The sequence below is a fragment of the Urocitellus parryii genome, chromosome 5, assembly GCF_045843805.1.
Source record: "Urocitellus parryii isolate mUroPar1 chromosome 5, mUroPar1.hap1, whole genome shotgun sequence".
Classification (NCBI taxonomy): domain Eukaryota; kingdom Metazoa; phylum Chordata; class Mammalia; order Rodentia; family Sciuridae; genus Urocitellus; species Urocitellus parryii.
In genome coordinates, this window is record NC_135535.1 from 91958657 (window position 1) to 91979020 (window position 20364).

Here is a 20364-nt window from a genome sequence, read left to right on the forward strand (position 1 = left end):
AATTGAAAAAGATCCTAAAATCGAAATTCCTCAAACTTCCATACCTCAGATTCAGGGAATATAGCTCATGCAGATTTATAACCAATAAACTACTAGAGAATAATCTTTATAGAAACAAAGTGACAAAGATGCACCAACATAAAACTGTTGGTGCATGTGTTTGTCCATTTTCTATTGCTAATAACCAATACTTCAGATTGGGTAAGTTATAAAAAAAAAGGCTTATTTTGGCTCATGGATTTAGACATGCAAGATCTAGGGGCCTCCTCTCATGATGGACTTGTTGGCAGAGTCTCAGGCAGTGTGGGGCATTACACAACAAGAAAAATGCAGTGTGGTGTGTCTGTGTGGCTCTCACCCTCTTCTTATAAAACCACTAGGATATAATCATGGGACTCCATCCTAAAAATATCTACTCTCAATCATTTCCCAAAGGGTGCACTTCTAGCCACCACAGTTGGTTGTTTCTGCCCCTTTAATATTGCATAATGAGGATTAAATTTCAATACCATGAAGCCCTAGGGGATACAGAAACCATATCCAAACCATATCCAAGCCATAGTTATATGCATGAATATGCATATTTTCTTAGATAACTGAGATACTTGAAAGAGATGATAAAGATAGCTGAATATGGTTATATGCACTGACAATGCAGGCAGTTCAACTTTAAGGAAACGTAAGGAAATGAAGAAAAACATTTGTTTTGGAAAATACTTTTTATTAATCATATGAATGGTTGCAGTAGAATGGTTATATTCTGAATATTTTGTTTATAATGTCAGATAAAATAAATGAATGATTATAGAACCCCCACTTCCCTTAAGAACCATTCTTTGTAGCAAAAAAATTAGAACTGTCCTTTGGTATGTGGGGCATGGAAGAATTTACAGCTTGCATTGGAGTCTGCAAAGGAACAGAGTCCAAGGGGACAGCCCAGTTTCCTGCTAGGAGAAAGGTTTGGGAGGGTGAATGAAATCACCAATGAAATTTTGTACAGATTATAACTCAGCTGGAAAAAATAGCAACCATGATATTTCCTACTAGTTGCAATTTTCTGTCACTTAGCTTGTTTTGAGGAGATATAGACTGTGAAATATTAGTTAAGCAAAGTAGCTATAACTCTTAAAACTGTATTTTACATTTAATTTTCATATTTTTTAAAAAGTAACCTTAGGCATATCAAAGTTATATTTCTAGAAAAGGAGGCCATTCTTTAAAATGATTTACATTTACAAAAGCATTGTATATTTTCATTATAAATTAGCAGCAATAGATTGCTCTCTGTCATTTTTAAACTATCTAGAATTACAGTAAAGCCACAAATACTTGCTGTATAACTGGGCCAAATCTCACAGGATCCTGGTTCAAAATTATTTGGACTATTTTGACCATTAAATTTTATCTGACCCAGAAGCTAAGCCCTTAAATATCTTCTTGAAAAGTAATAACAGTCTTTGGGTCACATTTAATGTTATTCTCAAGTTTCCACTTAATTCCATGAAATGAAATTAAAATTTCAGATCCACATAAGTCTTAGATAACAGGGTTATAGAGAAAATAGATGAGCTTAGACTATTTTCATGTAACTTAAGTGTCATTGTTAAATATTAACATATTGATAATTTTTCCATGCATGAAAAAGACTACCCTTATTTTTGTAAATATTTGCCTAAGAATGTAAGTAGCAGAAAAAAATAATTCAGTAAGAATTTCTTCTTTGGGGAACTCTAATATGTATCTGAAATCAAAGTGATAAATAGTTCTACCTCATAAACTAAATTGTGTTATATGGTAATGTCTCCCCAAGACATGGTTGGAGAAGAATTTTGTGGCTGAGCAAATCTTAGGGGGTGGTAATGCTGCATGCCTACTGTTTACTCATGCAGGAGAGGAGAGGAAAAGAGAGGAAAGAGGATCCACCATCACATGGTATTGATCATTATTTCTAGAGATAGACACATATGCATGTTTTTCACTAAATTTAAATTCATAAGTGGATTAAATATGCAAAACATCAAAACAGAAAGACATATCTACTTTATGATGTTTAATATTAATAGAATTGCCACAAGGTATAGATTCTCACAACCAAAGTTTCAACCCTATCTTTGACAAAGTTGTTATGACAAATGTCAAATTTTTCTAGAAATCTTTTAAAAATCAAGTGTAGGAAAACCCAATAATAATATGAATGTGTTGGTCATGTTAATGTTTCTAAGGCCACTTACCAGTACGCTAGATGGTATATACAATGGTAAATTTCTTTCTAAAAATTATGGCTAGTATGTATGGTTTTAATGTACATTTTATTTTCACTATTTAAAACAGGTATCTGGAAGTCAGATGTCATATGATTCACTTTATGGGAAATACAAGAGGAATGTGTGAAAATCAACAGAGTAGGAGAATTAGAATGCAAATATTGAATGAAAGACTGGAGGATAGGAACACAAATTTTAAAAAAAAACTAAAAAGCTTATATATTATAAAAATATAAAAGCTTATGGAAGAGGCTCAGGTTGGTGATTGAGTTTAGTTCCCTAAACTTGGAATCATCATCATCATTATTACCAACGTTTTTAAGATCAATCTAATTGTCTTTATTTAGAATGGCGCCTGATCGGCAATATGTGACTTGCTTATGAAATATTTTTTAAAAGAAAAAAAAAACACCTATAAGTTTATACTGCCAGTTGCAAAGGCACAACCATCCAGCCAACCCATTTCTTAGCATAGGTGAAGTCCAAGAAGATGGAGCAGAAATGAAGAAGCACACGCATGCTCACACACACACACACACACACACACACACACACACACTCACACACACAGTGGCTGGCACTTACTTTATCATCTGAAGGAACTCAAATTCTTCAATCTGAAAAACAGCAAGAGATGACTGATTTTGTGCTACTGGCTGATTGATTGGGAGATCTGGGTTCTGACCACTTCTTTCCTGGTCCCTCTGCTAAAATGCAACATCTTTCACTAGCAGCCTGGGCCACTTTACCACCACCCTCTCTTTCTCATTGCTTTCTAAGATTAAGATTTTCATTAATTAAAATGCTATGCATTTGGTTTGCATTACTTGTGAATGGAAATAAGTATTGGGGATATAAATGAAAAGAAAGTGCCCTGAGAAAATAAAGAAATAGACCACTTCCCAGGAGAGAAAAAATATGTGGTTTTCAGAATTACCTAGAATATGCTTATCATCTCAAAGCAGTCAACCAAACAATGGAAGCAGTATAGATGAAGCCCAGAATTTAGAGAAATTAAGTGACTGTTAGTGACCAGAAAACTGATAAAGTCTATTCACATTTTCTGTTTCTCTAGATGAAAATATGAGAAACACTTTCTAATAGCAACCAGGTGAACTCTGAAAGGAACCAGAATAAGCTATAGGGAAAGTTAAAAAAAAAAAGTCAGTCTAGACTTAGTTAGACTTTATCTTTAAAGACTAATTGCTTTAAAGGAATGGAGCAACATCTACACAGTTCTGAAGGTAAACATGTTTTATACCAAGCATTCATTTTGACTTTTATACATGAGAAACTAAAACAATTTGAATACATGTAAGTGCTCAGAAATCTTTGAATCCACCCAATGAGAAATTACATAGTTGACAAAGTTTTACTGAAAACAAGAACTCAAGAATTAGGGAAAAAGAAAAAAATATTTAAAAAATAAAAGTTATGTTCTCTTAGTCTAAATAATTATTGAAAATATTATAATATAAAAATGACTCAACATTAAGAAGCCAGGGGAAAAATTCCCAGAACATTGAAAGGCTTGTGAAATTTTCTGTTTTACAAAAGGAAAGGGGAATAAATTGTTTCCTTTCACCACTGATTAAAATAAAAAAGCTATTCATAGAGTTATTAAGTATTACAGAGATATTAATTGAAGAAAAATAGCTTATAATATTCAAATCACTAAAATAATCAAAATTTGACATCTAGTAAGCATCTGGAAAATAGGAAATTTAAAATTGCTTAAGAACAGAAAACAAATGAAGTATAATCAATGGCTTCTAATTGTAAGTAGTTAATTGGATCAAAAATCTTATCCAAATGTATAATTTGCAATTGTGCAGTTTTTTCAAAAAAAAAACATGAAAAGTATCAAAGGAAAAAATAGAGCCAAATATATTACTTAAATGCTCATCCCCTGCACAGATACACACAGACAGGGACAAAATGAATTGGGACAAGCTTCCTGACAATAGAATACAAGGCAAAAGGCTTAATTAAGGCCATTTTATTGAAATTTCTAAAGAGGTTATGATGAACTAGGGATTTTATCAAATTATATAATTATGTATCAAATTTGAATTAGAAAAACTTCTGATTTCATAACCAACTTTATTAATATTCAATTTTATATTTATGCTTTGTTTTCCTTTGTCATGTGCCAGATTGATTTCTCTAATAAACAGTTCATCAATAAGCAATACCAGAAAAACATTTTTACATTCAATTTTGTATTCATTTGTGATTTCTTAAATGAAGAACTACAAATGAAAAAATATAGTAAAAATTCATTTTTGCATGTTAATATTCAATTGTTACTACATGACTTCTCATTTAAGTTAGGAATATTACTTCTATCATGTCATTTTAAGAATTATAGCTAATATACTAAGATAAATGAGGATAAACCAGTGGAAATGATTATCAGTATTTATAGACATAAATATGTACATGTTAAACTCAGAAGAATGTGTTAAATCCTTTGAATATATGGGGACACAATATTTAAGCATAAGTTATAAAATCATAAAAATATTAATACACTTTGGAAGAATTCACGAATTTCATTTCACACCCTTAAAAAGGAAGTTGGATTAAAATTGTTAAATTCTATTGAGATCAAAATATCTAAAATATGAAATCATTAAAACCATCTTCATCAGTTGTTCCTAAACCACTGTGAAACACAAGCTGATGTTCTGTGACTGTAAGATCATCACATTATAAGACATTGTCATGAAATGGCTCAAATATGATCTAGAAATTCTGAGTTACTGAAAGGTAAGCATGATCTTTTTTTTTTTTAACTATAGAAAAACATAGAGATTTCACTGTGCTTTTTGAATGCATAGTAGGCTTTGTAAAGTATGAAGAGTGAAGTGCAGTATGTGGTGTTTGTAAAGCTATTACTCAAGATATATTTTGAAATGCTTTTGTTACAGTCAGGACTTTTGTTCACAAATGGCAGAAGTCAATGCCAAGAGAATATGATATGAAGTAGGGAGGTCAACAGTCAAAACTAAGCCTCTTTTTCTCTTTTTGGAGAGAAAAAGATAATAGGCTTCTCTGTAAATTTACTGGCTCCTTAATTTTCTATCGCAAAAATGAGATTTTCCTCCAAGAATGGAGATCATGGATAAAGGTTTCTAGGAAACATTTCTGCATGCATAGCAAATTAGGGAGGAATCTGCTTGACCTGGCTGGGGTCCTGTGCCTATTTCTTGATTAAACCACAGGGGTTAAGCAACAGGCAGAGGGCTAAGTATTAGGATTGGCCTAGACTGGATCATGCACCTATTCCTATGTTCATTATCAGGAGAATAAAAGCTCAGGCAAACTGCACCTCTTCTGGCCAAACTCTTTATTATCTGAAAGAAATGTTAATAAAAAAAAGAATATAATCTCGAAAATGTTGAATAAGAACAAAAGTATTATTTAATAATTACATTTGCTAACACATACTGACTTAGAATATGTCAGGCATTGACCTAAGTTCTTTACATTTTTAATTTATTTAATCCTTATTATAAAGCTTAATCCTCATGAAAATTTTATGAATGGGCATTACTAATATCTTCAGTTTAGTAAAAAACTGAGTTATAAAGAATGTAAGCATCTTATAGAATTCACATAGCTAGAAAGAAGAAGAGTTGGGATCGATTTATTTTTTATAAAAGTTGTATTATAAAAGATCAGTTCAATCATCCATTTCTGATGCCAGAAAGTTATGATATAATCTTTTGTCCAACTAATACTAAAAGAAATTCTTCATTGGTCATGACATGTAAAATCAAAGCACCATATGAAAAATTAAATATATTTCATTGATCTCTTGAATAGATGAGCAAACCAAGTATTACACTTTCAAACTGTATGTCATTTAAGTATTTTAAATCTTAATTTTTATTTTTTCACCACCTCAAGTTTTATGATAAGAAATAGTATTTGTATTATCCTTTTGTTCATTTAGCCAAGAAAAACTCTTTGGTGATTCTTAAGTAGAGGTTTAAAAATAATTTGAAATGGCAAAGAAAATTAATACAAACAGGAAAAGCAGACTTTACTATAATGGATTAGTTTTAATTACCAAAAAGACCAGCTATATAAAGTTCACATGAAAGGCATAAGAAATGTTATCTCTATTATGTTTCCTTCTCTGTCTCAAATATCAGGAAAAAAATTACAGCTTTTAATGTGTTCTCCTTTTTAAGGTAGTAAGTCCTTCTGTCCTCTTATTCACAAGATAAACATTTATCAAACACAGAAACAGGGTTTCTGTGCCAAAGCCTGAGCTAGATACTATAGAGATGAGAGTGATTGTCACAGTCACCGACTTTTTTTTATAGTACTCAAAGTCTTGAAGACACTACAGATATTTTTAGCAAGTGATTGTGAATATTGCGTTTGTGTTAGAAAAAGAAACTTATTTTGCACTTCATCAATTCTAAGACTGTGAAAATAATGGGCTTCAAAGTAGTATAAGGGTGACTAATCATGGCAAATTTTATCTAAGAAGGTCTAGAATTCTTACATAAAACCACAGTATATTTGAGTTTGAAACAAAGACAGAATCCTCCCGAGAGCAGGCTTTACTAAGGCTGATTGTGTGCGCGTACGTGTGTGTGTGTGTGTGTGTGTATGTATTGTCTTGAGCTATGTGTGTGTGGGCATGTGAAATTATTCCATTTTAGTTCCACAAACTTGCATAAGTTGAAAGCTTATGAGAAACTGGAAAACAGCCAGGACATATCTGAGAAACTTCAACCAGATCCCAAATGGTCAGAGTACAGATCAAGATCAAAGGAAATTTTTACACTAAATTTTGCAGAGAAGGTGCTTCTCCTTGAAGATTGACTATATAGTCATATATGTGTACACACAAATATATGGAAACACATGCACATATTACAACAACAAATAGCTAACTACTTTGATACTCTGCAGAACATCATCATGAAAACCCTCATTAAGTTCTCAAAATAACTGCAAAAAAGGGTTGTGAGAGAATCAGTGTTCAGATGCTTTGTATGTGCTTTGGAGCAAGCCATTAATCTGGCAAAGAAGGAAAAAGTGGTGACACCATCTCAGTCAGCTGAAGATGGGTAAATGCTATGTCAAGCCCATTAGAACCTGCCAATTGGCCTTCACGGGGAGCCAAGAGAGTATATCTTTCCTTCCATGAGCAGATTTATCAAGGTAGAGTGTGGGCAAGGAATTATTCAGAAATAGCAAGTCATTCTGAATCCAGGATGACGGCGCCAGACAATTTCTTGATTTCAGCTTTACACAAAATCCTTCAAAAGATAGAAGATACAAAAAAGAATAAAAAAATCACTGCTATTCAAAAATGCACACTAATGAGAGAGCAATGAGAATGGACTCTCTGTAAAACATCACAACCTGAGGGGAAAATCAGTATGACCCAGGCAAAGAATCAGGTGAAGAATGTGAGCAAAAGTCTTTCAGGGCGTGGGGTAAAACAAAAATATGTTCTCATAAATAAAACTGGAAGAGTTTATCTCCAGAATATGATCATGAAAGGAAAATTGAAGAATATACTTAGGTAGAAAAATGATCTGAGGAATGTCTGAGGAGAAGGAAGGGTACCGCGAAGATCTTGGTAATTATGTGACTGATTCTAAAATCATATTGTATGTATAGACAATAAAAGTTCCTATTTGGAGAGCAAAGTAAATTAGATGTAATTAAACATGAGGCCAAAAGACTGTATTAATGAGGGTGGGGTATCCAACTTTAAAAGTGATTTATATTGTCCAGGAAGAAGTACAGGTAGAGACAGCTTTAGATTTCTGAATAATGCATGTTAAAAGTTTTAGATTTAACTATTAATAGGTTTATATTTAACTATTAATATTAGCTGCCAATAGTAAGAGAAGGGAAAATTTTGAAAAGAAAACAAAATCCAAAAAACACTCAAATCAAGTTGGAAGGACTTAAAGGAGAGGTGTAAAAAGGGGGTCCCTGACCTCAGTCAGCTGAGGACCAATGCCTACCTTGTCTAATATACAGAATGAAATAAAACATTCTCTAAGATAGAGGAATGAAAGTTATTTTCTCACATTCATACATTTGAGTTGAATTATCTGCCTATGTATTTAGTTAAATACAGAAAATGTTTGGTTTGAATCACTTACCTGAAGCATACATCTTCCTGAAGTGACACATGATCTTACTCTGTTCAGGAGTCAAATATGCCCATACAAGCTAAAACACTTCTATTTCAAGGGAACATGATGTTTCCTCTGGAAATTATTATTCCTGTTTGGCAGGTTTGGCATGTTCAGGGATCTCTTTTTCATCAAACCCTGGAGGGTTATATGGAAAAAATTGGTTTGCACCGGCAACATGAATACAGGATCTGAGCCAAATTAGCTTCTCTGTGCTAAGCAGAATTTGTGCTAAATGGTACTGCATAACAATACACAAAAGAAATATATTTTTGAAAAATATGTGTGGTGGCCACATATTTCCTCAAATTATGCTTGCTCATGTTTTGCATAGGAATTTTGGAGTGGTTGGGAGTAACGAAGCCAGTGTCTTAATTTCCAGAAGGAAGGGTGAACTTATGAGTTTAAACTATTGAGATATTTACTCTATTTAATTAGAATCTTTTTTCCCTTACTTAGAAAAATGTTAAAAACTCTTCTTTCACAATCTCAGAATTCATAGTAAATTTCAAAAGAAATAGTGGAAAAAAAATTCACAAGTTTAGCAAGAAAGATGTTGTTATTTGTTGCTGCTCTTTTGGTATAGTACTGTTGAAATTGAGCAATTTAAAACACCTGGAAATCTCCAGGCAATGTAAGAGATTGTATAACTGGATCCAAGTAAACTAGGTTCAGCCAGACATATGCTTGCTTTATTAAGGGAAATAAATTGGGTCAATTTTTGTTACCAAAATGTTTCTTAGGATCCTCTTGTCCTTTTCTCTTTGTGCCTCTTTTAAAATTTTAAGACAGTTTTACCTAAAATTGATTTCTTGAGTTGCAGGGTAGAGAACAGAAAACATTTTCAGTATTGCCTATTTAAAGGTATTGACAATGCTGAAGGTTCAGAATTATATATTCCTTCTTGCACTTTTTCTTTGATAAGTTATAGTAGTGTGTGTGTTAGTTTTCTCTTACTGTGATAAAATACTTCAGATAAATCAACTTTTAATGAGGAAAAGTTTATTTTGGCTCATGGTTTCAGGAATTTCAGTCTGTGGTTGCTTGGCTCTATTGCTTTAGTCCTGAAGTGGCATAGTAATCACAATGGAAGCAGATGGCAGAGGAGGCCTGTTCACCTAATGGCAGCCAGGAAACAGAGATAGGAAGGGGCAGGGTCAATATCCCCTTCAAGGTCACACCCCCCATAACCTAACTTGCTCCCACCAGACCCCACCTCCGAAAGGTTTCATCATCCACCAACAGTGTCACCAGCTTGGGACCAACATTTTAACACATCAGCTTTGGGGGATATTCCAGATCCAAACTATAGCAGTATGAGAGTTTATAGCAGACTGGAAGTTCAAACTAGAATTGGAGAGAGGTGCCTCACAGGCAGCTGGTAATACCTTCATAATTTAATAATAGTCAGTCTGGATTCCAGTTCTTAAGTTTAAAATTCTAGGGAAGTAAAGGGCTTTAAAAATAGCTTTGCTTGTAAGAATTGTAATGCATTCCGCTGTTATATATAAATAAAAAATAATTTTTAAAAAAAGTGAGAGGGGAAAAAATAGCTTTACTTGTAGTGATTATTCCTCTGTACATTTATGCTAAGCACAAACTCTATTTGGATGAATTCCTAACAGGAGTCAATATTAAGTAAACAGTTCCTTGCAAAACTGGAAATATTTGTACCAACCTCTCTCATCATATTAAAGTAGACTTATGTCCATTTTGGAAGAGGACCTAAGAAAGCTCAACTGAGTGAAAAGGGAAAATCTAATCTTCATAAAACTAGAAATTGGAATTAGAACAATTTGACAATATTCATTAACAAGAAAGGCTACCAAAATGTACCTTGTACTTTGTTTCCTTTGACAATATGTCCTTCAATACTATATATTTCCTTGTATAACATGTATGTTAGTAGAACTTTTAATTAAAATAAAATCAAGTGGACAACTATGCTACTTTAATAATTTACATTTTACAAATTATACTATATGTTAAACAAGTAATGTCTTTACTCCTACCTCTGACAGTAGTTTACTCAGTTTTTAGACAAAACATTTAAGACAAAAAATGTCCTTTAGTAGTGAAACTAAAACAAAGGAAAGCAGAAGGCAATCTTTATAGTACTGGTTTACTCAATATCCTCTGTTATGTTAATATTACTTTAGGTTATTCTGTCTATGCATTTCATCGAAAGATGCAAAGTTAAAAAGTGTTAACTTTTCTTTTTGCTCATTGCATTAAAAAATCAATGCCTAGCCGTTCCTGTGGGCACACACCAGTAATCCCAGCGATTTGAGAGGCTGGGGAAGGAAGATCACAAGTTCAGTTCAACGCCAGTCTTAGCAACTTAGAAAAAACCTGTCTCAAAGTTTAAAAATAATAAAAATAAAAAGGATCTGGAATATAGCTCAGTGGTAGATAGCCCCTGGGTTCAATTCAGCAACACACACACAGACAGACAGACAGACACACACACACACACACAAACACCACGCAGAGAAGAAATGAAATCAATGACCTAGATGTGGAAGAGCAAATAACCTTCTAATTTTTTTCTAAATGTTTATTTCCCTCCACCCTATAGCAAATATATTTCTTTGTTAAAAATTCCTAAGTTTCAGAACAAACATTCCAAGATATGTTCTATAAACAACATCCTGGATAATCAGCCAGCACAGTTGCTCTAAACCTGGCAACAATTCTTCAACACTGACCTTGACAGTGTTATACAATTTGACAGCGCCATCTATTAATTCAAAAGAAAGGATTATGATCCAGACCTTGACTACCTGTATGTCTCATATATACTTAGCATTTTTCCTCATTCCATTTTTAATGTTATTTATACAAAACCCCTTTTAAAGTCAGGCCTCACTTATTAAGTAAAAAAAATTCTGAGAGCTCCTCTCCTGGAATGGGAGTTTACAGGAGTCTGGGACTGGAGACAGAGTGGTGAACAAGAGTGATAAGTTCCTCACTGTCTGAGAGCATACAACTTCCCACTTCCTGTCCTATCCTATCATAGAGTGATCTGAATACTTAGTATCTTATTGAAAAACAAAGACAGTTGCAGATATAATGCAGCTATTTATATACTTCTATCTCAAATATATGTAACTGAAAAAGAAAGGGAAATACCTGGTCAAGTTTTGAAGTTAAGTGCTAGCTGCGTTTCTCCTTTATTAAAAGTAAATTGAATGTCTTTTCATTCACTTTAGCTTGAGATGAAGTAAACAATGAATCAACAGAATATGAAGTGTGGTTAAAAATAGAACTTAAACTGTCAAAACACAGTTTAAATCTAGCCTAAAGGAGAAATAAATTGATATTGATATTTCTAAACCTTATATAAACTGATCATGAGCATTTTTGTGAAATGAATTCAATTATTTTATTTTAGAAGGCTATTTGGCTACTAAAGGATAAATACATATGAAAGCTTCATTAAGTATGGATTGAGTATATATACAAAATGAATATTATCCAGCTTTCTAAAGGAAGGTCATACTATCATTTGCGAAAAGCAGGGATGGTAGTAGAGTATATTAAGTGAAATAATCCAGACAAAAAGACAAATACTATTTATGATCTCAATTATGTGAGGAATATAAAGAGAGAAATTCATAGAAGCAGAGGGTATCATGGTGGTTATGAGAGGCTGGGACTGGGGAGATTAGGGAGATATTGGTCAAAGGATACAAAATTTCAGCTTGGAGGAATACATTCAAGTATTGTGTAACACGATTACTACAGTTTATAACAATGTGATGTGTACTTGAAAACTACAAAGAGTGGATTTATTTACCTCATCACAAAAGAGAAGTATATGAAGTAAGGTATATGTTAATTAGCTTGATCTAGCCATTTCACAATGTATACATATTTCAAAACATTATCTTATATACCAGATATATATGCAATAAAAAAGGAGCTGTCATCTGTTGCTTTTCATTATTCGACTGAGATAAAATGATGCTTTAACAGTACCTGCTGTACTGAGGGGCCCAGAGTTTATCAGAATGGTGGTGGATTAGCTCAGGAAGCACCATCCCAAACCCTGCCTCGTATGCAAGCCTCACTACAGTTCAGGAGGTAAAACTCCTGAAAAGATGATCATACCACTTTCCATATAAATTGCGGCCAAGTCAGGATGGGAATCAGGGTCTATTAGTAGGATGTATTTGCACAAATTTTGAAAGGTAGACGCAAAGAGCGCTTGTGTTCCTTCCTTCCATCCTTTCTTTTTTCTTTTTTTTTTTCCTATTGGCAAGTAACATCTTGGTTTCTAAAGCAATACTTCAGTGTATATTCTTTACTTCATGTTGTGGAGCAGCTGTACCAAACACTGTGGTGACAGCGAATTCCCAGCTTTCTAATTTGGGGATCACTTTAAAGTACGATGCTGGTATCAGTAGTTCCTGTGGTGGTCTCCTTTCCTGGCTTCTCAGTTTTGTTGTTCTCTGCTCCATTCCAGAGCTCACAACTTTGGCTCTTCCTTTCCTTAGGACCAAAAGGGTTTTATCCTCTATGTTAAATTCATTTTTCCTACTTTAAATATTTAGATTGATTTCTGAATAACACAGTGGCATGTCGGACTGGGAGTTGTCACCCAATATCTGCTCTCAGCCTCTTTCCATAATAAAGTTTCCCCTGGTCACATGCCAATCCAATTAAAGGCTGCCTTCCTCAGCCTCCCTTGTGAGAGGTATGACCATGTGTCTAGGTTCTAAACAATGGAATTTTAAACAGAAGCTATATTTGGTTCCCCTGGATTTTGCCCTGTAGAGGCTAGAGTGTGAAGTATCTCGGCACCTTTCCATCTCTCTGATCCTTCATTGTGTTAACAAGGTCGAATAGCTTCTGAGTCCAGGCATGAAAGTCACATGTTGAGAATGATGGAGCTGTCCTGGCAACGGTGACCCTCCTACCAGTTGGTATTTAATAAGACATGAATTCCTATTTCATTTAAAATGCAGATTTTAGGCTCTCTCCCTTCTCTTTCAATAACAACTTAATCTTAAATAAAACATAACTTGGTTACTTGAAGTGGTTTTTTTTTAAAACAAAACAAAACAATGAGGCACTAGTTTGACACTTGGAAATGGGTGACAAGAGCCAGGATAGTGCAGGATGGATGGTAATTCTTATTAGGCTATGATGAGACATTTGGTAAAAGTGTCAGTTTTAATCCTTAAAATGGTAGAGTTCTTGCCAAAAAAAAAAAAAAAAAAAAAAGAACAGGTAACTTCTGTGAACTGTTTTAGAAAATTCAGAACTGTGAAAAAATACAGAACGCTGATGTATGTTGGTTGTTTCTTAAGCAAAGAGCTATGATGAGATGTGTGTAGCCTAGTTAGGTTATTTTAGAGAAGCAGCCTTAGAAGTAAATAGTTGTCTGGCTTCTTTAAGTGCCCGCATTAAAACTTCTCAGTTACACAGGGCCCATTCTGGTTTGAAAGGTCAAATTAAGGGTGATGCTTTCCTACCTAAATGAATATTTTCAAAGAGTTTGAAAGTAGAAATTTTAGATTGAGGGAGAGTAGAATGTGCTGAGCCAGAAAACCAGTAAATAAAAGAAGGTAGTTTGTAAGTGCAACAGTGTTACCTACATTCGATCTTTGTTTACTGTTATTTGCTCACAGATCTAACTATAAGCAACTAGACTAAAAGCATGCTAAGTTTTTAAAGGAATCATATTGAACTGCAAAAGCCAGTGCATTTGACATTTAAAGCAACACTGGAGGCTTCCAACTGGCTTTACAGAATACAAACCACAAAAATGTAGACACTTTCAATGAGTAAATACTTTTCAATTCTCTCTTAAGAAGGTATTGATATTCCACCAGGAAGATGAGTATAAATCAATAGGTCACAACAAACTAGTTCTTGTAATCACTATAGAAGTGATGAAGAATCTCCAAGGGAAAGAACCATCAGAACCATAAATGATAAGGGACACAAGAATTCTTCCCAGCACACCCAAGTGGGATTTAATCAAGGATACAGGTTTTCACTGTTAGGGCAGGGAATATTTGAAATTCCTATCTCATAGAATTTGATCATTACCTTGAAATATGTCAATAATCAAATTCTTCCATTTTTTTTTACGTTCTTCCACTTTCTGAGTGGGACTTTTTAATACTGCTTGTCTGTGTATAGAGTGGCAGATAAGTGGATCTGTGTATACCTGGACACTTGGGAAGTAGACTGCAGTATCATTTAACCTGTTATCCCATAGTAGTGGTCAGGTAGGCAAAGACCTTATTTCCCAGCCTCCTTTGCAACTAGATGTGGACAAGTTACAAGTCCAGTCAATATAATATGAAGAGAAATGATGTGTGATTCTTTCATGTGTGCCCTTAAAAAAATTATGTATGTACCCTTCTGTCTACTACCCAACTCCCAACACAAACACCAGCTGGAAGGTAGTAAGGAGACCCTGTACTGAGATTGACAAAGCTGAGTTGCTGGTTCTTATAATCTTTTTTTGTGTGTGTGTGTGTTGGGGGGAGGATGACGGGGAGAATGGAAGGGAGAGAAAGAAAAATAATGGTGCATTTTGAATATCTTTTTTACAAACATTAGTTTTAAATCATGTAAACTACCACAGTGATCATAGATTTAAATAATTATTCTTAAAATTTCATTTGCATTATTTGCAAATATATATTTGCAAATCTATTCTATATATATATATATATATATATATATATATATATATATATGAGAGAGAGAGAGAAAGAGAATAGATTCAAACTGTTTCCAGATATAGGTCCAAAATAAAGACTAATATTCTAAAAGTTTATAAAAATGTATCTGTTGACAAACAATTAAAGAATTCATCCTATGAATATTGATGCTACTAATCACTAGACTCATTTTAATAAACATCCTGTCACATGTTCACATCATGGACTATTACAACTTCCACACAGTTTGGTATAAAGTCAAGACAACAGTTATATATGCAGAAATTGAAATGTGATCTTCCAAAGTCTAATAATAAATGACAAACAATCCTACATCATTAATTCTCTGTAAAATTAGTGGGTAATTAATACAGAGTAAAAATAAATAATTTATTTTTAATGAATACATATGGTTAAAGTAGAAGTAATCCACCAAATAATTATATTTAAAAGGAACTCTGACTTTCTGAATATGGTGAGAAATGGTGAGAAAGTTGAAGTCTTTAAAAATAAAAACATAAAAACCCCAAATGTATTCCTTCATCTTCAAGTCTGTTGAGTAAACTGTTTTTTTTCCCCTCAAATTAAAAACCTAGGCCCTTCATATGCATTTTTTTCTCTTACTCAGATTTATCCCTTTCCAGCAATCTCAAGAAATCCTCATTGTTTTCTGGCCAGGAGGGTTTCCAGGTGAGAGCAAAACACAAGTGTGCAGTCTTAGAAGTGAGAGACTAATTATTCTCTTGAAAATGGAAGAGAACAGTCAAAGCCATCATATTGGGTATTGGCTAATTTTATTACTAATTGTTGTGTGTTATCATACCTGCCAGACAATTTAGAATATAGAGAAAGGGGACAGTGATAGTGAAACTAATTATGCCGTGGACATTTGGGAAATACATGAATGTCTAGTATTTTAAGGATATCCTCGAGCTACAACTGATGGGCACAGCTGCCACAGACCTCAGGATGGCTAGTTTCCTTTGTAAATCTTTTTCTTTTAAGATTTAAGACCTCAATAAAACCCTTCTAATGTGTTTTCTGAAATTACATTGCTCTTTATGTAAACAGATCCTGTGGCATTTGTAACTTTCTAACTTCTGACTTTATATATAATATGTATATTATATGATATTATATAATTATAAATTATGTGTTATACATAATATACACATAGATATGTACTACTCTCCTACTATAATATGAATTCATATTTATCCATATCCCCTTGCTTCTTGAACCTAAATGGCTCTAATAATTAATTTTTGAACAACTAGTTTTCAATGGGTCTTAACCCCACTTTTCAGCAATTTATATTTCCATAAGTTTGGTTATTACTTCTACTTTAACCATATGTATTTATTAAAAAGTATAAAAGTTACTTATTTTTCAATTTTCATCTTATTTATTCCTTTTTCAATTTGCTGCCCATCAGAGACAAAGCTGGTACAACAAGGAAGGAAATTCATCATCCATGCTGTGAAAATCTGTAGCTCAACATTTTAAAATGTTCTATTTTTTCTAATATATAGTTTATATACAGTGGAATGCATAGATCTAAGTGCACAGTTAGATGAGTTTTGAAAAAGCATATAGACAGTCTTGTATGATCCTGTCAAGGTACATAGTATTTCCATCTTCCCAGAGAAGGCTTCCTCACTCATCTTCTAAGACAAGCCCCACCCCTCCTCCTCCCAGAGGTAATCACTCCCAAATTTCTATCGATGGGGTTCAAAACATGCTATACCATAGTATGGCATTTGAGGAAGCAGAAGTACCAGAAAAGTCACTCACTAACCTCTTGCCTCCTTTCTGAAGTAGATAATGAAATAATCTGCCCTTCCTGTAAATACTCACCCTTTCTTTACACAGTCATACAGCTTTCACTGGAGAGGTACCTTCCCCATCTTGGGAAGAAAGAAGCATCCTTGTCTCTCAAGACACAGCCACACACAATAGAATCTGAACAAATAGGAATTGGTGAGTCCCCCAGTCTATTATTATAAGTCAGATCCTTCTGTCCCCCAGTGACACTACTGCATGGCTCTCCAGTTTCTCATCAAACAGCATAAAAATATCCAGGGGTCTTTGTTTCTTTGGATCTTCATTTAAGAAGCCTACTGTGCCTTGTAAAAACTTTTATTAAGTAAATTTGTTTGCTTTTCTCTTGTTAATCTGTCTTTTATTATAGGTGTCTCAGACATAAACCTTGATATAAAGATATTACTTTTTCCTGCCTTATGCTATCATCATATATTATTTCCATCCTTATAGATCTAGGTTATGCTGCCTTGCAGGAAGAATCTTTAATTTACTCTGTCATGCAGTGAATATGGTGGTGTCTCAGTATGATCATTTTAGGCCTGATTGTGGTAGTGGAGGATAAACTAGCCCTGCTCATTGAGCAAAACTGAGTCCATAATATATATCTTATCAGTTCTATAGCTTTAGTTTTATCCCCTGAATAAATTGTTGCACTCTGCTTAGAGTAATGATCTATATCTGTATTTGCCTATGAACTAAAAGTATTAATTTGACTCTGAATACTTGATCTAATTAATTCCAGACATATTTCAAACATCCCTCATTTTTTAAACTGAATGTTCTTTTATTAAAATATCCCTTTTCTGAAAATAAGAATGATTAATTTTGGACAATCCAAATATTATTGTGACATATTTTAAGAAAAATACATTAAATATAACAGGATGACTCTGTAAATATTTAAGTGAGAGAGATCTCCAATTTCAGTTTCAACATATATTTTAAACTATGGTGTACCTTAAAAATAACTCCACAAAAGTAAGAGTGAAACTTATCAATCCATTTGTGATTCTAAAGGCTGCACTAAATACATTTTACATGGTGAGTTTCAAATATGTTTCTAGCCATCCACTAGTATTATCACATATTTACAGTACATTAGGGATGCAAATGTAGTTTGTGTCATGTAATGACTGATTAATAATACCCAGACAAAGTACCTCTCAGGATTTATATAATTATGACTAAATCTTGTGCTTTTTCCAGAAAACAATTAGTTGACAGTTTAAAAGATGTTTTCCTTATTAATATAATAATTTTCACTTGACTACTGAATAAATTCTTATTCCTGACACAAATAAGTAAATGTACTATAAATATTCACAATCACAGACATCACATAGATTCTCAATCTGTCTTTGCATAGAAAATATATAATTTATTAAAACCAAATTTTATTACTTTCATAATGCTACATATCTTTCACTAGGTAAAGATTTCTAAGAACCCTATATAGGAAAATTCACAAATTAATTGAATTTAACTTCTCTGAAAAAAATCTGTAATTTTTCTTTTATTTGCATTTTCCATATGCTTATTAAAGTTGAAATTTCCATATGCTTATTAAAGATGTATTTTAACAACCACTGTGAAATCAAAAATGTCTAATTTATTATCTGATTTTGTAGATGATAAATTATTATTTTTTGATTTTACATATATTCTGTATATGATGCAATTGTGTGACATAGAATGTTATTCAAATTCATTTGTCTTCAAAAGCCAAACAGATGTTGGTATTTTTCTCATGTTAAACTGACCTACTTTTCTAACATATCTTATACTCCCATCTATTTTGTTTTAATGGTGCAATATCTAAACAGTTGTGATGTAGTCTCTCTGACAATTAGGTCACAAATATAGGAAAATATTTGCAGTTTCAAATGCTAGTAATGAAAGGGCAGCAGGACATTATTTGATTTGAATACCCACTCTGTGTTTTCAGAATTTCAGTGAACTGAACTCTAAATGAATGCACATCTGCTTTGTTTCAAATGGATGCAGACCTGGGGTTTTAACTATTCTACAGCTCCACCTTCTGGAAATGAAATGCTTCTCTAAATGTCAAGAAGCTGCTCTTTGCGTTTGTGGGTAGAGGAATAGCAATACTGAGAAAACTCATGCATCATGAGAACTCTATATTTCTTTTACTCAAATATTGTGTTTCTTCTCCTTGAGGAAGTAAAGGCGGCACGGGTGATTGGCACGTTTGGAACAAGTGAATGATTTTTTGACTGCTATATTTAAATATAACTCTATCCATTGTACTTTTTCCTTTGTTAGGACTAAAGAACAAAATGATTGTGCTTCATAAAATGCATTTTTTAATATCTAGTAACATACATATACATGTATAACAGCATTTTTGGCATCATGAATGAACTCTCATTTTGTTTACCTAGACAGGATACAAACTTTTTCTGACTAATCTTAACTACTATGAGTTAGCAAAACTTATAATTAGTTAACAGTTCAGATTTGAGTTCAGGATAACTCACAATAAACACATTCAAGAAAATATTATTTTCACTGATACTACTAAAATATTTTTTAAAAAAGAACTATTGAATTTCTTTGCTGGAAATGAGTGTGTAGATAAAATTTAAAAGTGAGAGTTCTACTTCTAAAATATTGTTTTGTAAAATGTGAAGAGAGCTAAGGTTTTACTTTTGTAATAGAGTGAGCAGAGAATTTTTAGATTTCTAGTTTCTGTTTAATTTGTAATTCTGGTTGCTTGAAAAGTACCTAAAGATTTGCTAGTCAGATAATATTAATAATACCATACAAGTATTTTGCTAAATCTATGTTAAGGCTCAGAAAATAGTACCAAGAATAAGGCTTGTTTTTATGCTGAATACTTTGACCTGAAGGATATTGGAAAGCTGCAGAAGTAGCCTCTGAACCAATATGTCCCTTACCTTCTCCTGCCTTGCTCTCTCTCATCCTTTATTTTCCCATGAAGGAAGTCAACAGAAACCAGAATTTCTCTTTCTTGCCTTGGGTCATAGAAACTAGGATCTCTTTACCTAAAGAAAGACATATAGCCTAAAAACACTAATCATCCCCTGCCTTTCTATGTGCTGTTTTGAAATAAGTGTCCCTGAAGGGTTCACGTGTTGAAGCCTTGGTTCCCAGGATGGCATACAGAGAGGTGGAGGGACCCTCGGAGGTTGGGTATAGTTTGAGACATTCCCTTGAAGGGAATTGTGGGACCCTGGCCTCTTTTTCCTTTTTTTGCTTCCTGACTAAAACATAAGCCCTTTGCTCTGTTGTGGTCTCCCTGCCATTGACATCTGGTATGCCCACCAGAAACCCAAAGCCATGCATGCATCTGATCTTGAACTCAACCTTCAAAACTGTGTTCCCATCTAAACCATATGTCTTTATAAATTACTTTTCTTTATAATTTGTTAC